Source organism: Furipterus horrens, unplaced genomic scaffold (assembly GCF_987537825.1).
Source record: "Furipterus horrens unplaced genomic scaffold, mFurHor1.1.pri manual_scaffold_1, whole genome shotgun sequence".
Taxonomy (NCBI): Eukaryota; Metazoa; Chordata; class Mammalia; order Chiroptera; family Furipteridae; genus Furipterus; species Furipterus horrens.
Window position 1 is genome coordinate 95,952,805 of NW_028327171.1, and position 17,786 is coordinate 95,970,590.

The 17,786-nt window shown below is 40.1% G+C and overlaps 2 pseudogenes; both read right to left on the reverse strand.

The window, feature by feature from the left end:
• Nucleotides 1–2,930: 2,930 nt before the first annotated feature.
• Nucleotides 2,931–3,418, reverse strand: LOC150021528 (small ribosomal subunit protein eS24 pseudogene; annotated as a pseudogene).
• A 3,956-nt stretch (nucleotides 3,419–7,374) lies between these two features.
• Nucleotides 7,375–8,076, reverse strand: LOC150021529 (peptidyl-prolyl cis-trans isomerase A pseudogene; annotated as a pseudogene).
• Between the last annotated feature and the right edge of the window lie 9,710 nt (nucleotides 8,077–17,786).

Below are 17,786 nucleotides of genomic sequence, written 5' to 3' on the forward strand. Positions count from 1 at the left end.
ACCCCCACACAAAGCACCACAGTGTGGTGAGAAGGGTCGCTTGGTAGTGACAAGTGCATAGGGCTCTGCCTGCTTTAGCGTAGGAGGTGTGACAGCCCTGCCCAAGAAGTAAAGATAAACGAAAAAGGTCAGGATGGCAAGAATCATGATTGAAATACCAATTATGCAGCTGACCAAAAAGCAAATACATGAATTAACTGATGAACAAATAGATAATCTTTCTGAGGCTCAGTTCAGAGCTATAGTCATAAGGCAGCTTACAGAATTAACAAACGATATTGAAGAAGACAGGGAAGAAATGAAGGCTAGTCATGCTGAAATGAACAAAAACACATATGAGACAAGTGGTGAGGAAAGGAAAACCAGGGATCAAATCAACAAATTGGAACATAGGGAAAGAACAATCAACCAGTGCAGAAAGAGGAAACAAAAAGTGAGAAATATGAGGAGAGGCTCAGAAACCTCTGGGACAGCTATAAGTGAATGGATATCTGGATTATAGGGTTGCCAGAAGGCGAAGAAGAACTAGAAATTGAAAAATTATGTGAAAAAATAATGAAGCAGAATTTCCCTAACTTGGGGGATGAAATAGACTTACAGGTCAGGAAGCACAGAAAGTTCTGGGTAGGCAGGACCCAGGGAGGACCACACCAAGACATATTATAATCAAAATGTCAAAAATTAAAGATAAAGAGAGAATCTTAAAAGCAGCAAGAGAGAAGAAAATAATTATATACAAAGGGTTCCCAATTAGACTATCAGCTGATTTCTCAAAGGAGACTCTGCAGGCAAGAAGGGCCTGGCAAGAAACATTCAAAGTAATGAAAATCAAAAACCTACAGCCACAATTACTCTATCCAGTGAAGCTGTCATTCAGAATAGAAGGGCAGAGAAAGTGCTTCCAGGACAAAGTAAAACTGAAGGAGTTCATTACACCCAAACCACTGTTATATGAGATGTTAAAGGGACTTGTTTAGAAGAAGGAGGATCAAAACTATAAATATTAAAATGAAAACTATATCACAACAACCAACAACAGAAGCTAGGGAATCGAAACAAAGGCAAACTAAGTAGGCAACGAGAGTGGAAAAAGAATTGTAGGTATGGGGAACATATTGGGGGAGGTCAGTGGAGAGGGGGAAGGGGGAAAAGGAGGGAGATGATGCAGGAATTAAGAAGCATAGGAGGGAATGGAGTAGATAGTAAGATGTTGAGAAGAACGATATGCACAACCAATGGGCATGGACTAAGGGTGGGGGAACAACAGGAGGGAGGGGGTGTCACTGGGTGAAGGGGAGCAGAGGGAAAAGAAATTACAACAACTGTAACAATGTAATCAATAAAACATTTTTAAAAAAATGTTCATACTACCCCAAATAATCTACAGATTCTACCCACTTCCTCTCAAGATACCAATGACATTTCACAGAACTAGAACAAATATTTCAAAAATATATATGGAACCACAAAAGGCCCCACATATCAACAGAAATTCTAAGAAAGAAGAACAAAGTTGGAGGAATCAGACTACCTATTATCAAATGATACTGTAAGGCCATGGTAATTGAAACATCATGGTACTGATATAAAAACAGACACATAGATCAACAGAACAGAAAAGAGAGCCCAGAAATAAAGCCACACCTATATAATCAATTAATATTTGTCAAAGGAAGTAAGCACATACAATGGTCTAAAGATAGTTTATTCAACAAATGTTGGAAAAATTGAACAGATATGTACAGAAAAATGTAACCAGACCATTTTTTGCACCACACACAAGGATAAATTCAAAATGGATTAAAGACTTAAATGTTAGACCTAAAACCTTAAAATCCTAGAGGAAAACATAGGCAGTAAAATCTAGAATATTGCTTGTAGCAATATTTTATTTAATATATCTCCTTAGGCAAGGGAATCAAAAGGAAAAATAAACAAATGGGACTACAGCAAACTAAAAAATATTTCCACAGCAAAGGGAGTCATCAACATAATAAAAAGATAACCCACATAGTGGAAGAACATATTCATCGACACATCTGATAAGGGGTTAATATCTAAAATTTATAAAGAACTAATAAAACTCAACACCAAAAAAACCCCCAAACAATCTAATTAAAATAATGGGCACAGGACCTGAATAGGCACCTCTGTAAAGAAGACATCGAAATGGCCAATAGACATGAAAATATATTCAATGTCACTAAACATTAGAGAAACGCAAATTAAAACCACAATGAGATATCATCTCACACCTGTCAGAATGGCCATCATTAACAAAACAACAAACAAGTGTGGGCAAAGATATGGAGAAAGGGGAACTCTTTTGCACTGTCTTCAATTTCAATATGCATTAGTATATTCTTTTATAAAATGGGATATGGCAAATAATATTAAAACATCCATTTGGATGCCAACAAAGCAAACGTGTATCAAAAGAGCATTGGAGATTAATGGTATCAAAATGTCAGTACATTGTATAATAAAGAAATATAGTCATAAAGAACATATATCTGGTTTGTGTTTTTCAGGTAGTTCTGTTTTTTCTTATATTTAGCTGCATGTAGTTGTTGCATTTATAAATTTTCTACTTATCATTCTTTGTGTTGTTCTGAGAAAGAAAGAGTAAGTTGTATTACTACTTGTCTGTGATAGAGAGGTAGATAAAATATGGCTATTTTCAAATCTAAAAAAACACCCAAGGGCTCTAGCAAAATTTGTCATGGGAAGAATCATCATGGAAAACTCTTTTCCATGGACTTTGTAGTTCTTGCAGTCAAAGATTTATCCTTGTTTAGATGATATCTTAATTGAGATTGTTGTAAAGGTCAGCTGTTAGTAATCATTCATGCTTATAGTACATTGAGTTTAAGATTCTCTCTTGAGGACAGATTTTTTTTTTTTTTTTTTTTTATATTTCAAAGAACCAGAAACATAAAAGGTCTTTTATTAATCCTCATGAAAAATCTGCATCATCAGCACAGATAAAGTCACTGAAGAATCTTTACTCCTTCTTTTTGCCAGCACCAACATTGGCCTTTGCAATCCCCCTGACTTTCTTCATTCTGTTCTTGCGTTCCTTTCTCTGTTTTCTTGGGGTCTTCTTCTTCTCATACAGGCCATGTCTTGCAAGTCTATGTTTGGGTTCATTTTTCTTTGCATAATCCAAGGAATCATAAATCATGCCAAAGCCAGTTGTCTTGCCACCACCAAAACGGGTTCTGAATCCAAACACAAAGATGACATCGGGTGTGGTTTTATACATTTTGGCTAGTTTTTCCCGAATTTCTGTCTTGGGTACTGTTGCCTTGCCAGGGTGAAGGACATCAATGACCATTTGTTTCTGCTGAAGCAGTCTGTTGGTCATGAACTTCCTGGTCCGGATAGTCACTGTGTCGTTCATGATGGTGGCTAATGTTCAAGCAGAAGGGAGGAAACAAGGACAGATTTTTTTAAAGTATATTTTATTGATTATATTGTTACAATAGTTTCAATTTTTTTCCCCTTTGCTCCCCTCCACCTAGTACCCCTCCTCCCCCAGCAATCCCACCCCCACCAGTTCATGTCCATGGGTCGTGCATACAAGCTCTCTGACTTCATCCTTTCCCATATTATTCTTTTTTAAAATTATTAATTAATTTTTTGTAACAATATAAAATAACAATTTCCTCCCTCTCAGACTTAAGACCCTTTATAATCTTATAAAGGACAATGGTCAAAGGTCTTGTGCTCCTCTAGCTGCTTCAAGCTGGGCATGGTCATCATTCTACCTACCCTTGGGTCCAGAAATCCCTAGTAAGAGTAGGGCTGTGGAGGGGAGGGTGGTCTTCCCACATGGAGAAGGATCTTGCAGACTCCAGGTCAGTTGGCTGTTCCCAGATGATGGCTTGCTTGGTTTAACAGGCTGGCATCCTTGTCGTACTCCAGTCACTTAGTTCAGCCACACCGTTGAGTCTCAGGAGGCAGCAATGCAGACAGGATTAAGTCAGGCCTATACGTACAGACAAACACTCAAAAAAAAAAAGAAAACACATGTTAATTTATGCAACATAACCCACAAACCAGTCTCTAAATCTGTAAGACTGTCTTATTGGAAAGACATTCAATTGCAAGGCATTTGACATTCTTCTTGCCTGTAAATTAAGCATCTTTGATGATGCCATAGTCTAGTTTCACTTTCAAATGAAAACAAACTGTATATGCAAAGAAACTTTAAAGACGGTTAGCTGCACTCTTTTATAGTCTACCACTGAGCCTTGTGACTTTCCTTGAATCACAATTTTTCTTCTTTTTTTTTTTTTTTCAGATTTAATGTGTTTTATTGATTAAAATATTACATTTGTGCCAATTTCCCTTCCCTCTGCTCCCCTCCACCCGGTGGTCCCCCTCCCTCCAGTTGTCCCCCCCCTTTTAGATTATGTCCATTAGTTGTGCATACAGTTCCTCCCAACCTCTCTCCGTCTATTCCATTCCCTCCTACCTTGATCCCCAATTCCTATATCATCTCCCTCCCTTTCCCCACTCCCCCTCCCTGTTGACCTCCCCCCAATATGCTTCCCGTACCCACAGTTCCTTTTCCACTCTCGTTGCCTATTTAGTTTGCCTTTGTTTCATCTCCCTAGCTTCTGTTTTTTTAAACCAGTCCCTTTAACATCTCATATAACAGTGGTTTGGATCTAATGAACTCTTTCAGTTTTATTTTGTCCTGGAAACACTTTCTCTGTCCTTCTATTCTGAATGACAATTTTGCTGGATAGAGTATTCGTGGTTGTAGGTTTTGGATTTTCATTACTTTGAATATTTCTTGCCAGTCCCTTCTTGCCTGTAGGGTCTCCCTTGAGAAGTCAGCTGATAGTCTAATTGGGACCCCTTTGTACATAATTCTTTTCTTCTCTCTTGCTGCTTTTAAGATTCTCTCTTTATCTTTAATTTTTGACATTTTGATTATAATGTGTCTTGGAGAGGTTCTCCCTGGGTCCAGTCTCTTGGGAACTCTCCTTGCTTCCTGGACCTGCAAGTCTATTCCCTTCCCCAAGTCTGGGAAGTTCTCCTTTATTATATTTTCACTCAATTTTTCAAGTTCTAGTTCATCTTCCTCATTCTCTGGCAAACCAATGATTCTTATGTTGGGCCTTTTATAGCTGTCCCAGAGGTTTCTGATCCTCTCATTGTTGCTTCCCATTTCCTCTCGCTGCATTGGTTGACTGCTTGTTCCTTCTCCATATTCCAGTTTGTTGAAATGAACTCTGGATTTTTTCTCACCTTCTCTCTCGTATGCGGTTTTGTTCCTTTCGTTATGAAATTTTTTCGCTTCTTTCTTATCTTTTTCCTGCTCTTTTGTGAATTCTGTAAGCCACCTGATAACAATGGCCCAGAACTGAGCCTCTGACAGGTTTCTTATCTGTTCATCTGTCAGGTTCTCTATCTGCTGTCTGGTGAGTTGTGTCACCGGTATTTCTATAGTTGTCTGCCTCATTTTGACAGATGCGTTTTGTTTTCTTGGGCCGGCTGTCGGGGGCAGTGCCTGTGTACTCGTAATGACCCAGCGACCGGCGCCGTTTGGCGTCACAAATCAGCGACCGGCGCCTGCCTGTCCGCGACCTATTTCGCAGCCCTGTGGTGCTTTCTTTGGGGGCGGGGGTCCAAGATGGATTCACACAGTTATTCAGCTAGGAGACCGGGATCCGTCCTCCCATCTCCCTGGGCCTCACTGTTCAAGGCGATGCGGCGGCCGCTCTCCCCAGCACCGGAGTCGCGCACTGCCAGGGGCTTGTGTAGCCGGGACTCCTCGCCAGGGTCGCGCACCGCCAGGGGCTTGCGCAGCCGGGATTCCTCGCCGCCTGCCGCTCCGGGTGCGACCGCAAACAGCACTGCCCTCTTTAACTCTTACCTGCCCAAATGGCACCGCTGGTTTATAACTTCATATGTTGGACTTCCGTGTAGTTTTATTTTCTGGAATTTCTAGTTATCCTTTGTTTTGAAGTAGTTGTATTCCTCTCTAGTTGTAGAGGGAGACCTAGCGTGTCCGTCTAAGCCTCCATCTTGGCCGGAAGTCCCGACAATTTTTCTTCTTAAGATCACCCTCCTTGTCATTAAAGGGATTGCATTAAGTCCATTTTAAATTTATCCTGTTCATTTGCATAAACACTACAAGAGCAACAAATGATCACATATGATCTTTACATCTGTTTTGCTGGAACTTACACAAGGAACATTTAGGGTGATTTTCAGCCTACCATTCAGGGCACAGGAGCTGAGCCACATACCTGTCTTTGCCAAGTCCTTCAGGTTTTCCATTGTGCCTTAAAGACCATTCTAGCCATTTCAGGAAAGTAACATTCGTTCCTTCCATAGAGAGATTGCTGAGGACCGCAAAACCAACCAAGGTACCAGGGCTTTTTTTCTCATGTGCCTTTATTACCTTCAAAAGTCAATCCCAGTTCCTCAGGGCTTTTTGGTAGCATTCAGAGCCCAAGCATATCTCCTTTAGGCATGACATTCCAGTCAAAGTCTTGGTGAAAAAAAAACAAAAACAAAAAAAAATCCTCTATTAACAACTGGTCTGTTGTATTAAATGTGGTGAGGGCACGGAAGTAATTCCAGCAAGGAGAATGGGTCATATGGAGGGCTGGTGCATGCTCTGGCAGGTCAGCAGCGAGCGGCGCAAAGACCTCTCCTTTTATTGAGTTTTGCAAGTATAGAAATCAATAGGGAGGGTAAAGAATGGGCTCACAGGTACATTCCAGTATTGATTACAATATACAATTACTTACTTGGGATTAAAACAATGGGAGGTTAATATATAAACTATGAAGAATGATTTCTATCAAAAACAAAAAATAGGAATTCAATCATCTATTCTTTTAAAACTATGGGAACAGCCACACTGTTCCTTAAACTTTAACAGAAAGCACACAGGGTTAAACACCACCTGTTTTTGGCTTTGTTTGGTTTCCTTGGCAACATCAGGGAAGATGGAGTACTCTGAAAGATTCCTTTTAAGTCACAGAATGTCTTAAAACCCTTAGCCTGATCAGTCAAAGACTGTCAGCGCCAGCGAGTCCAGCTCGCCAGCTCGGATCATAGAGCACCTGGACCGAGAGGCATGAGGGCATGCCTCAGTTTAGGAACCTTGATTTCCAGCATCACTGGTCTTATTAGTTTTGTGCAGAGAACCTTATGTCATTGATTACTTCTTTAGAATGTCAAATTCTGGAAGGATCAGGTAGGGAGACAAATTTACAGTGTGAAGGAAAATCCTTGTTTTTCTAATATTCACTAAAATTGCATTTTCATTCTTTATATTTTCTTTCCCCCCCCCCCACTAAAGTTATTTTTTTTTTGTTGATTAGTTTTTATTTCATAATCATAAACTTAACTCTGCAACCCAGCTAGACTTGGAAGGGGTAAGGAAAATATGGAACCCAATGAACTGCGGCGAGAGCACGAAGATTACAGAACATTTCCAAGCAGAGAGGGGTGAAGGGGTGCTCTCCTGAGCTACAGAAGGAATGGTCTGGTGGTTAAAATAAAACCCACGTCAAATGTATTAGAGTTGTCCACAGTCAGTAATGGTAATCTTCTTGCTGGTCTTGCCATTCCTGGACCCATAGCGCTCCATGGCTGTCACAACACCCATGCCATCTTTCACCTGGCCGAAGACCACATGCTTGCCATCCAGCCACTCGGTCTTGGCCGTGCAGATGAAGAACTGGGAACCGTTTGTGTTGGGTCCAGCATTTGCCATGGACAAGATGCCAGGACCTGTGTGCTTCAGGATGAAATTCTCATCATCGAATTTCTCCCTGTAGATGGACTTGCCGCCTGTGCCATTGTGGCGTGTGAAGTCCCCACCCTGGCACATAAATCCCGGAATAATTCTGTGAAAGCAGGAACCTTTATAACCAAATCCTTTCTCCCCGGTGCTCAGAACACGAAAGTTTTCTGCCGTCTTTGGGACTTTGTCTGAAAACAGCTCGAAGGAGACGCGGCCCAAGGGCTCGCCGTCGGCAGCGATGTCGAAGAACACGGTGGGGTTGACCATGGCTGGATGCAGGAATATCCGGGGCGGCGGCGGCGGCGTCTGCAAGGCCTAAAGTTATTTTTTAATTTATTTACTTATTTGTTTGTTTGTTGTTTTGTTTATATATTTATTTTTAGAGAGAGGGGAAAGGAGAAAGAGAGGGAGAGAAACACCACTGTGTGGTTGCCTCTAACTTGTGCCCCCAACTGGGGACATGACGTGCAACCTAGTCATGTGCCCTGACTGGGAATTGAACCAGTGACACTTGGCTCGCAGGCCAACGCTCAATCCACTGAACCACAGCAGCCAGGGCTTCCCAACTAAAAATTTTTGTTTGTTTGTTTTCTATTACAGTTGTCCCACTTTTTTCCATATTGTTTCCCTGCACCTTGCCCACCCCTTCTTCCACAGTCAGTCCCCACCCAGTAGTCCATGTCCATGGGTCATTTATACATGCTCTTTGACTAGACCCTTCCCTTTCTTACGCCCTTCTCTCCCTCTCCACTTCCCCCTTGTCACTGTTAGCCTACCCCTTGTTTACATACATCTGGTTCAATTTTCCTTGTTTGTTTGTGTTCTTTATATATTTTGGAGATCAATCCCTTGTCTAAGGTATCATTGGCAAATATATTTTTCCATATGGTTGGTTCCCTTTTCATCTTGCTGATGTTTTCTTTTGCTGAGCAGAAATTCTTTAGTTTGATGTAGTCACATTTGTTTATTCTTACCTTTATTTCCCTTGCCTTAGGAGATATATCAGTGAAAATGTTGCCTTGTGGGATATCTGAAATTTTTCTGCCTATGTTTCCCTCTAGGACTTTTATGGAGCCATGGCTTACATTCAAGTCTTTGATCCATCTTGAGTTTATTCTGGTGTGTGGTGTAAGTTTGTGGTCTAGTTTCATTTTTTTGCATGTCCCTGTCCAGTTCTCCCAACACTATTTGTTGAAGAGGCTCTTTTCACTCCATTTGATGTTCCTTCCCCCTTGCCAAATATTAATTGACCATATAGACCTGGGTTTATTTCTGGGCTCTCTATTCTGTTCCATTGGTCTGTGTCTGTTCTTATGCCCGTACCAGACTGTTTTGATTACCGTGGCCTTATAGCATAGTTTGATATCAGGTACTGTGATTCCTACTACTGTGTTCTTCTTCCTCAAGATTGCTGTGGCTATTCCGGCTCTTTTTTGGTTCCATATAAATTTTGAAGTATTTGTTCTAGGTCTGTGAAATATGTCATTGGTATTTTAATAGGGATTGCATTGGATATATAAATTCCTTTGGGTAGTACGAACATTTTAATGATGTTGATTCTTCCCATCCATGAACATGGTATTTGCTTCCATTTATTTGTATCTTCCTTAATTTCTTTCTTCAGGGTTATGCAGTTTTCTGACTACAGGTCTTTTACCTCCTTGGTTAAGTTTATTACTAGGTACTCTATTTTTCCTGTTGCTATGGTAAATGGGATTTTTTTCTCTAGTTTCTCTCTCTGATATTTTATTGTTGGTGTACAGAAATGCCTTTGATTTCTGAATATCGACTTTGTACCCAGCTATTTTGCCAAGTTCACTTATTAGGTCGAGTAGTTTTTTAGTGGACTCTGTAAGGTTCTCTGTGAGACTATCATGTCATCTGCATATAATAATAGTTTTACTTCCTCTTTTCCAATTTGGGTGCCTTTTATTCCTCTTTCTTGTCTGATTGCTGTGGCTGGAGCTTCCAAACCTATGTTAAATAGAAGTGGAGAGAGTCGAAATCCTTGTCTTGTTACTGACCTTGGGGGGAATGCTCTTAGTTTTTGCCTATTGAGCATGATTTTGGCTTCAGGTTTCTCATATATGGCTTTTATTATGTTGAGGTATGTTACCTCTATTCCCATTTTGCTGAGTGTTTTCATCATAAATGGGTGTTGTACTTTATCAAATGTTTTTCTTCATCTATTGATATGATCATGTGATTTTTGTCTTTCATTTTGTTTGTGTGGTGTATTAGGTTTATTGATTTGTGAATATCAAACCATCCTTGCATCCCTGGGATGAATCCCACTTGAGCGTGGTGTACGATCTCCCTGATTTGTTGCTGAATTCGGTTTGCCAATATTTTGTTGAGGATTTTAGCATCTATGTTCATCAGCAATATTGGCCTGTAGTTTTCTTTCTTTGTTGTGTCTTGACCTGGTTTTGGACTTAGGGTAATACTGGCTTTGTAGAAAGAGTTTGGGAGTCTTCCCTCTTCTTGGATTTTTTGGAATAATCTGAGAAGAATAAAAATTAGTTCTTTCCTAAATGTTTTGTAAAATTCACCTGTGAAGCCATCCAGTTCAGTGCTTTTGTGTGCCGCCAGTTTTTGATTACTGATTCAATGTCACTAGTTGTTATTGGTCTGTTCAGGCTTTCAGCTTCCTTTTGATTCAGTTTTGGAGGATTATATGTTTCCAGAAATTTGTCCATTTCATCTAGGTTGTCAAATTCCTTGCCATACAGTTTTTCGTAATAATTTCTTACAATCATTTGTATTTCAGTGGTATCAGTTGTGATTTTTCCTCTTTCATTACTGATTTCATTTATTTGGGTCCCCTTTTTTTCTTGATGAGCCTGGTTAAAGGCTTGTCAATTTTATCTTTTCAAAGAACTAGCTCCTACTTTTGTTGATCTTTTGAATTGTTTGTTTGGTCTCTATGTCACTTAATTCTGCTCTGATCTTGATGATTTCCTTCCTTCTACTTATTCTGGGCTTTGTTTGTTGTTGTTTCTTTAGTTCTTGTAGCTGTAGGGTTTGATTTTTTTATTGGAGATCTCCTATTCTTTTTACATAGGCCTGTATAGCTATGAATTTTCCTCTCAGGACTGCTTTCGCTGTATCCCAAAGGTTTTGGGTTGTTGTGTGTTCATTATCATTTGTTTCCAGAAACTCTTTGATTTCTTCCTTGATGTCATTGTTAACCCATTTGTTATTTAATAGCATGTTATTCATTCTCCATGAGTTTGAAAGTTTTTGAGTTTTTTCCTTAAGGTTGATTTCTAGTTTCAAGCCATTGTGATCTGAGAAGATGCTTGATATAATCTCATCTTTCTTGAATTTGTTGAGGCTTATTTTGAGTCCTACTATGTGGTCTATCTTTGAAAATGTTCCATGTGCACTTGAAAAGAATGTATATTTTGCTTCTTTGGGATGAAAAGTTTTATATATATCGACTAAGTCCATTTGATCTAGAGTGTTGTTCAATGCTTTTTTGCCTCAAAGATCTGTCCATTGTTGACAATGAGGTTTTAAAGCCCCTACCATGAGTGTCTTGCTATCTATATCCTTCCTGAAATTTTTCAAAAACTTTTTTACATATCTGGGTGCTCCTATGTTGGGTGCATATATGTTTACAAGGGTTATATCTTCTTGATGTATTTTTCCCTCAAGTATTACAAAATGTCCTTCTTTGTCTCTTTTTTATGGCCTTTTCTGTGTAATCTGTTTTGTCTCATATAAATATTGCTACCCCAGCATTTTTTTATGCCCATTTGCTTGAAATACTTTTTTCCATCCCTTCACTTTCAGTCTGTGTAGATCATTTGTTCTAAGGTGGGTCTCTTGTAGGCAGCATATATGTAGATCATGCTTTCTAATCCATTCAGCTACCCTAGGTCTTTTTATTGGTGCATTTAATCCATTTACATTTAATGTTATTATTGATAGGTACTTATTCATTGTCATTTCCCCCATTTTGTACTTGTGTTCCTCTCTGTCTCTCTCTGTTTCTTCATCTTCTTAAAGCAGACCCTTTAGCATCTCTTGCAATGCTGGTTTGGTGGAGATGTATTCTTTTAGCCTTCTTTTATCTTGAAAACTCCTTATTTCACCTTCCATTTTGAATGAAAGCCTTGCTGGGTAAAGTATTCTTGGTGGTAGGTCTTTGTTTTTCACTGCTTGGAATATTTTTTGCCATTCCCTTTTGGCTTGTAGTGTTTCTGCTGAGAAATCTGATGATAGCCTTATTGGAGCTCTTTTGTATGTTATTAGTTGTTTCTTCCTTGCTGCTTTTAGGATTCTCTCTTTGTCTTTGAATGTTGGCATTTTAATTATGATGTGTCTTGAAGTGGGCCTGTTAGGGTTCATCTTCATTGGGACCCTCTGTGATTCCTGGTCATGTGTGACTCTTTCTCTCATTATGTTAAAAAAGTTTTCTGTCATCAGTTTTTCAAAGAGGTTTTCTATCCCTTTCTCCTCTTGTTCTCCTTCTGGAATTCCTATGATATGGATATTATTACGTTTCATGTTGTCCTGCAGCTGTCTTAGAACCTCTTTATTCTTTTTTAGTCTTTTTTCATTTTGTTGTACTGTCTGGGAATTTTTTCTACATTGTCCTCCACCTCGCTGATCCGATCTTCTGATTCCTCTAGCCTGCTTTTAATTCCTTCTACCGTGTTCTTCAATTCAGAGATTATATTCTTCATTTCCTCCTGGCTCTTGATAGCTTCCATCTCCTTTTTAATGCTGGTGTAATTCTCAGGAAGTTCCTTGTAGTTTCCCTGGAGTCCACTGGAGTTTTTTTGGAGGTCTTTGTAGTTTTCTTTGAGCTTGCTGATCTCATTGAGCTTCCCTATAATCCATCTTTTGAATTCCATGTCTGATAGTTTGCTTACCTCTATTTCATTTAGCATTCTTTCTGGGGATTCTTCCTTTCTTTTCAATGGGGGGTTGTTTCTCTGTCTCCCATATTTGTGACTCTTCTTGTTAGTTGCTGCTTTTTAGATTGATTTGGACTTCCTGGATCTGTGCCTGGTGGTGTCAGATCATGTACCAGTCTGGGCCTAGGCAGCCTGTTGGATACTACCAGAGATCTACTGCCTTTTTCCATCTCTTTTAGTTGTTAATATATTCAGTCTGTGATCAGCTGTCAGGCGTAAGGACCAAGGATGGGGCAGCCCAACTCCTGAAGGCAGAACCTCCGCCTCCCCTCATGCTGACGCCACCCAGAGCAGAACGGTCCGCCCACAGTATGGGGAATGAGTCAGCACTGGGACCCGGTCAACTGTCCCCCCTAGCTCTCCCCCCAACGCCACCACCCCTAATTCTTCCCAAGTGTCTCTAGTCCTCTCTGCCCTCCCTGTGCTCGAGCCCAGGGCAAGTGGGTGCCAAAATATTTTCGTATGTGATCCACTTAAGAATTGTTTTTCTCCAACTTTTTCTCTCAGGCTAGTAAGAAACCCTGTGGGTTTCCCACTTTTCACCGTTGTATAGTATTTTACTTTCTGCTCTGTTGCTGTAGGCTGTGAAGCCCAGCTGGGGGTTTAGACCATGCCCTTCTCAGGAGGAACTCCCAGCTGCTGCACTCATTCTCAGTCCCTTCAGCTGCCACCCGTGAGAGCCCAGCCAGCCATTTCGCCTCTCCACGCTTTCTATCAGTCACATCGTGATGAAGCGGCCTTTTCTTTCTCTCTGTGGTTATAGGACTTCTCTCCAGCTAGTGTTCAGTTGGTTATTCCAGATGATTTCTCCATAATTAAGTTGTAAGTCCAGACTGGTCCTGGGAGGAGGTTAGTGTAGCTTCCACTTACTTCTCCACCATCTTGGATCCTCTTAGACAGATTTTTTTTTTAAGTATATTTTATTGATTATGTTGTTACAGTAGTTCCAAATTTTTCCCCTTTACTCCCCTCTACCCAGTCTCTCCCTCCCCCAGCATCCCCCCCCCAAGTCCATACCCATGGTTCGTAAAAAATAACTATCCCTCTCTCTCAGATATTAAGACCCTTTGTAATCTTGTAAAGGACAATGGGCGAAGGTCTCAAGCTCCTCTAGCTGCTTCAAGCTGGACATGGTCATCGTCCTGCCTACCCTTGAGTCCAGAAATCCCTAATAATAGTGGGGGTGTGGAGGGGAGGGTGGCCTTCCCACATGGGGAAGGATTGTGCAGACTCCAGGTCAGTTGGCTGTCTCCGGACAACGGCGTGCTTGGTTTAGCAGGCTGGCATCCTTGTTGTGTTCTGGGGGCAACAGATTTGGCAAAAAGGGTTAAAAAGCATCATTCAATCCATAACTACTAGGTGACAAAAGGCAAGGATTAATTTTTCAATGTTCCACATTAGGAGGAAAAAAAAAAAAAGGGGGCTTCTTTGGAGGAAGGTGTGCTAGGCACATCTCAGCTGTCCAAAACCCTTTTTCCCATTATACTTAGTTTGGGCTGAGGGAAATAGTTTATGTTTCCTCCCTCTCAGACCTCTGGGCCCTTTCTGTCCAAGCCATTAGGATAGAAAAGAGAATTCAGTTTTAAAGTGAAGCCCACAGACCACCCCATTCTTCACCAACCCAGCCATTTAGTTCAGCCAAACTGTTGAGTCTCAGGAGGCAGCGCTGCAGAGAGGATTAAGTGAGGCTTATGTGTACAGACAATCACTCAGGTAATGCGGTCATAGGCTTATGCTCTTTGAAAACAGAAAACACATGTTAATTTATGTAACATAACCGACAAACAAGTCTCAAACTCTGTAAGACTGTCTTATTGGGAAGACATCCAGTTGCAAGGCACTTGACATTCTACTTGCCTGCAACTTGAATCTCTTTGGTGATATCACAGATATGGTTTAATTTTCAAGTGAAACCATTTTTTAAATGAGAAGAAACTTTTAAGATGGTTAGCTACCCTACTTTACAGTCTGCCACTGATCATTGTGATTTTCCTTAAATAATGATTTTTCTCCCTAAGATTACTCTCCTTGTCTTTAAAGGGACTACATTAAGTCCATTTTTAATTTATCCTGTTCATTTGCATAAACATAACAAGAGCAGCAAATGATCACTTATGATCTTTAGTTCTGTTTTGCTGGAACTTACCCAAGGAACATTTAGGGTGGCCCCCAGTCTGCTCTTCAGGGCACAGAAGCTGGGCCACATACCTGGCATTCATCCTTGCCTGTACACACCTGTCCTTTCCAAGTCTTTCTGGTTTTCTATTGTGCCTTAAGGTCCCTTCTAGCCATCTTTCAGGAAAACAACCTTCGTTCCTTCCCTGGAGAGATTGCTGTGGACCGCACAACCAACCATGGCAGCAGGCCTTTTATTTCGCGGGCTTTTATTACCTTTGAAAGTCATTCCCAGTTCCTTAGGGCTTTTTGGTAACAACCTGAGCCCAAGTATGTCTCCTTTAGGCTTGACATTCCAGTCAAAGGCTTGGTCAGAAAAAGGAACCTCTATTAACAACTGGTCTTATTAGTTCTATGCAAAGAAACTTAAGTCATTACTTATTGCTTAGAATGCCAAACTCTGGAGAGATCAAATAGGGAGAAAAATATACAACGTGAAGGAAAATCTTTGTCCTAATATTCACTGAACTGGCATTTCCATTCTTCATATTTTCATTTTCCCCCACTAAAAAAAATTTTTTTTTTGTTTTTCCATTACAGTTGTCTCACTTTTTTTTCCCCCTCTTGCTTCCCTGTATCCTGCCCCTCCCTTCCCCCACATTCAGTCCCCACTCAGTTGCCCATGTCTGTGGGTCATTTATACATGTTCTTTGATTTGACACTTCCCCTTCTTACCCCCTTTTCTCCCTCCCACCTCCCCCCTTGTTACTGTTAGTCTACTCCTTGTTTACATACCTCTGGTTCAATTTTGCTCATTTGTTTGTGTTGTTCATTAGTTTCCTGTAATAGGTGACAGCATAAGGTATTTTTCTTTCGTTGTCTGGCTTATTTCGCTAAGCATAATTCTCTCTAGTTCCATCCATGTTGTTGCAAATGGTAGAAGTTCCTTCTTTCTTTCTGCTACATAGAACTCCATTGTGTAAATGTACCACAGTTTTTTGATCCACTCATCTACAGATGGGCATTTAGGTTGTTTCCAGCACTTGGCTATTGTAAATAGTGCTGCTATGAACACTGGAGTGCATAGGTTCTTTTGAATTGGTGTTTCAGGATTTTTCGGATATAATCCCAGTAATGGAATTGCTGGTTCAAAAGGCAGTTCCATTTTTAGTTTTTTGAGGAAATTCCAAACTGTTTTCCATAGTGGCTGCACCAGTGTGCATTCCCACCAGCAATGCACCAGGGTTCCCATTTCTCTGCTTCCTCTCCAGCACAAGTTGTTTGTTGATTTGTTGATTATGGCCATTCTGACTGGTGTGAGGTGGTATCTCATTGTGGTTTTTATTTGCATCTCTCTGATGGCTAGTGATGTTGAGCATATTTTCATATGTCTATGGGCCCTCTGTATGTCTTCTTTGGAGAAGTGTTTGTTCAGGTCCTTTGCCCATTTTTTAATTGGGTTGTCTGTCTTCTTGGTGTTGAGTCGTATGAGTTCTTTATATATTTTGGAGATCAATCCCTTGTCTGAGATGTCATTGGCGAATATATTTTCCCATATGGTTGGTGCCCTTTTCATCTTGCTGATATTTTCTTTAGCTGAGCAGAAACTTTTTAGTTTGATGTAGTCCCATTTGTTTATTCTTTCCTTTATTTCCCTTGCCTTAGGAGATATATCAGTGAAAATGTTGCTATGTGGGATATCTGAAATTTTCCTGCCTATGTTTTCCTCTAGGACTTTTATGGTATCATGGCTTACATTTAAGTCTTTGATCCATTTTGAGTTTATTCTGGTGTGTGGTGTAAGTTGGTGGTCTAGTTTCATTTTTTTTGCATGTCCCTGTCCAGTTCTCCCAACACCATTTGTTGAAGAGGCTCTTTTCACTCCATTTGATGTTCTTTCCCCCTTTGTCAAATATTAGTTGACCATATGAACCTGGGTTTATTTCTGGGCTCTCTATTCTGTTCCATTGATCTATATGTCTGTTTTTATGCCAGTACCAGACTGTTTTGATTACCGTGGCCTTGTAGTATAGTTTGATATCAGGTATTGTGATTCCTCCGACTGTGTTCTTCCTCAAAATTGTTGTGGCTATTCGGGCTCTTTTTTGGTTCCATATAAATTTTTGAAGTATTTGTTCTAGGTCTGTGAAATATATTGCTGGTATTTTAATAGGGATTGCATTGAATCTATAAATTGCTTTGGGTAGTATGGACATTTTAATGATGTTGATTTTTCCCATCCATGAGCATGGTATATGCTTCCATTTATTTGTATCTTCTTTAATTTCTTTCTTTAGTGTTATGTAGTTTTCTGAGTACAGTTCTTTTACCTCCTTGGTTAAGTTTATTCCTAGGTATTTTATTTTTCTTGTTGCTATGGTAAATTGAATTTTTCTTTCATTTTCTATCTCTGAGTTTTTATTGTTGGTGTATAAAAATGCCTTTGATTTCTTAATATTGACTTTGTATCCTGCTATTTTGCCGAATTCACTTATTAGGTCAAGTAGTTTCTTTGTGGAGTCTATAGGGTTTTCTATGTACACTATCATGTCATCTGCAAATAATGACAGTTCTACTTCCTCTTTTCCAATTTGGATGCCTTTTATTTCTCTTTCTTGTCTGATTGCGGTGGCTAGAACTTCCAAGACTATGTTGAATAGGAGTGGGGAGAGTGGACATCCTTGTCTTGTTCCTGATCTCAGGGGGAATGCTCTCAGTTTTTGCCCATTGAGTTTGATGTTGGCTTCAGGTTTCTCATATATGGCCTTTATTATGTTGAGGTATGCTCCCTCTATTCCCATTTTGCTGAGAGTTTTTATCATAAATGGGTGTTGTACTTTATCAAATGCTTTTTCTGCATCTATTGATATTATCATGTGGTTTTTGTCTTTCATTTTGTTTATGTGGTGTATTACGTTTATTGATTTGCGAATGTTAAACCATCCTTGCATCCCTGGGATGAATCC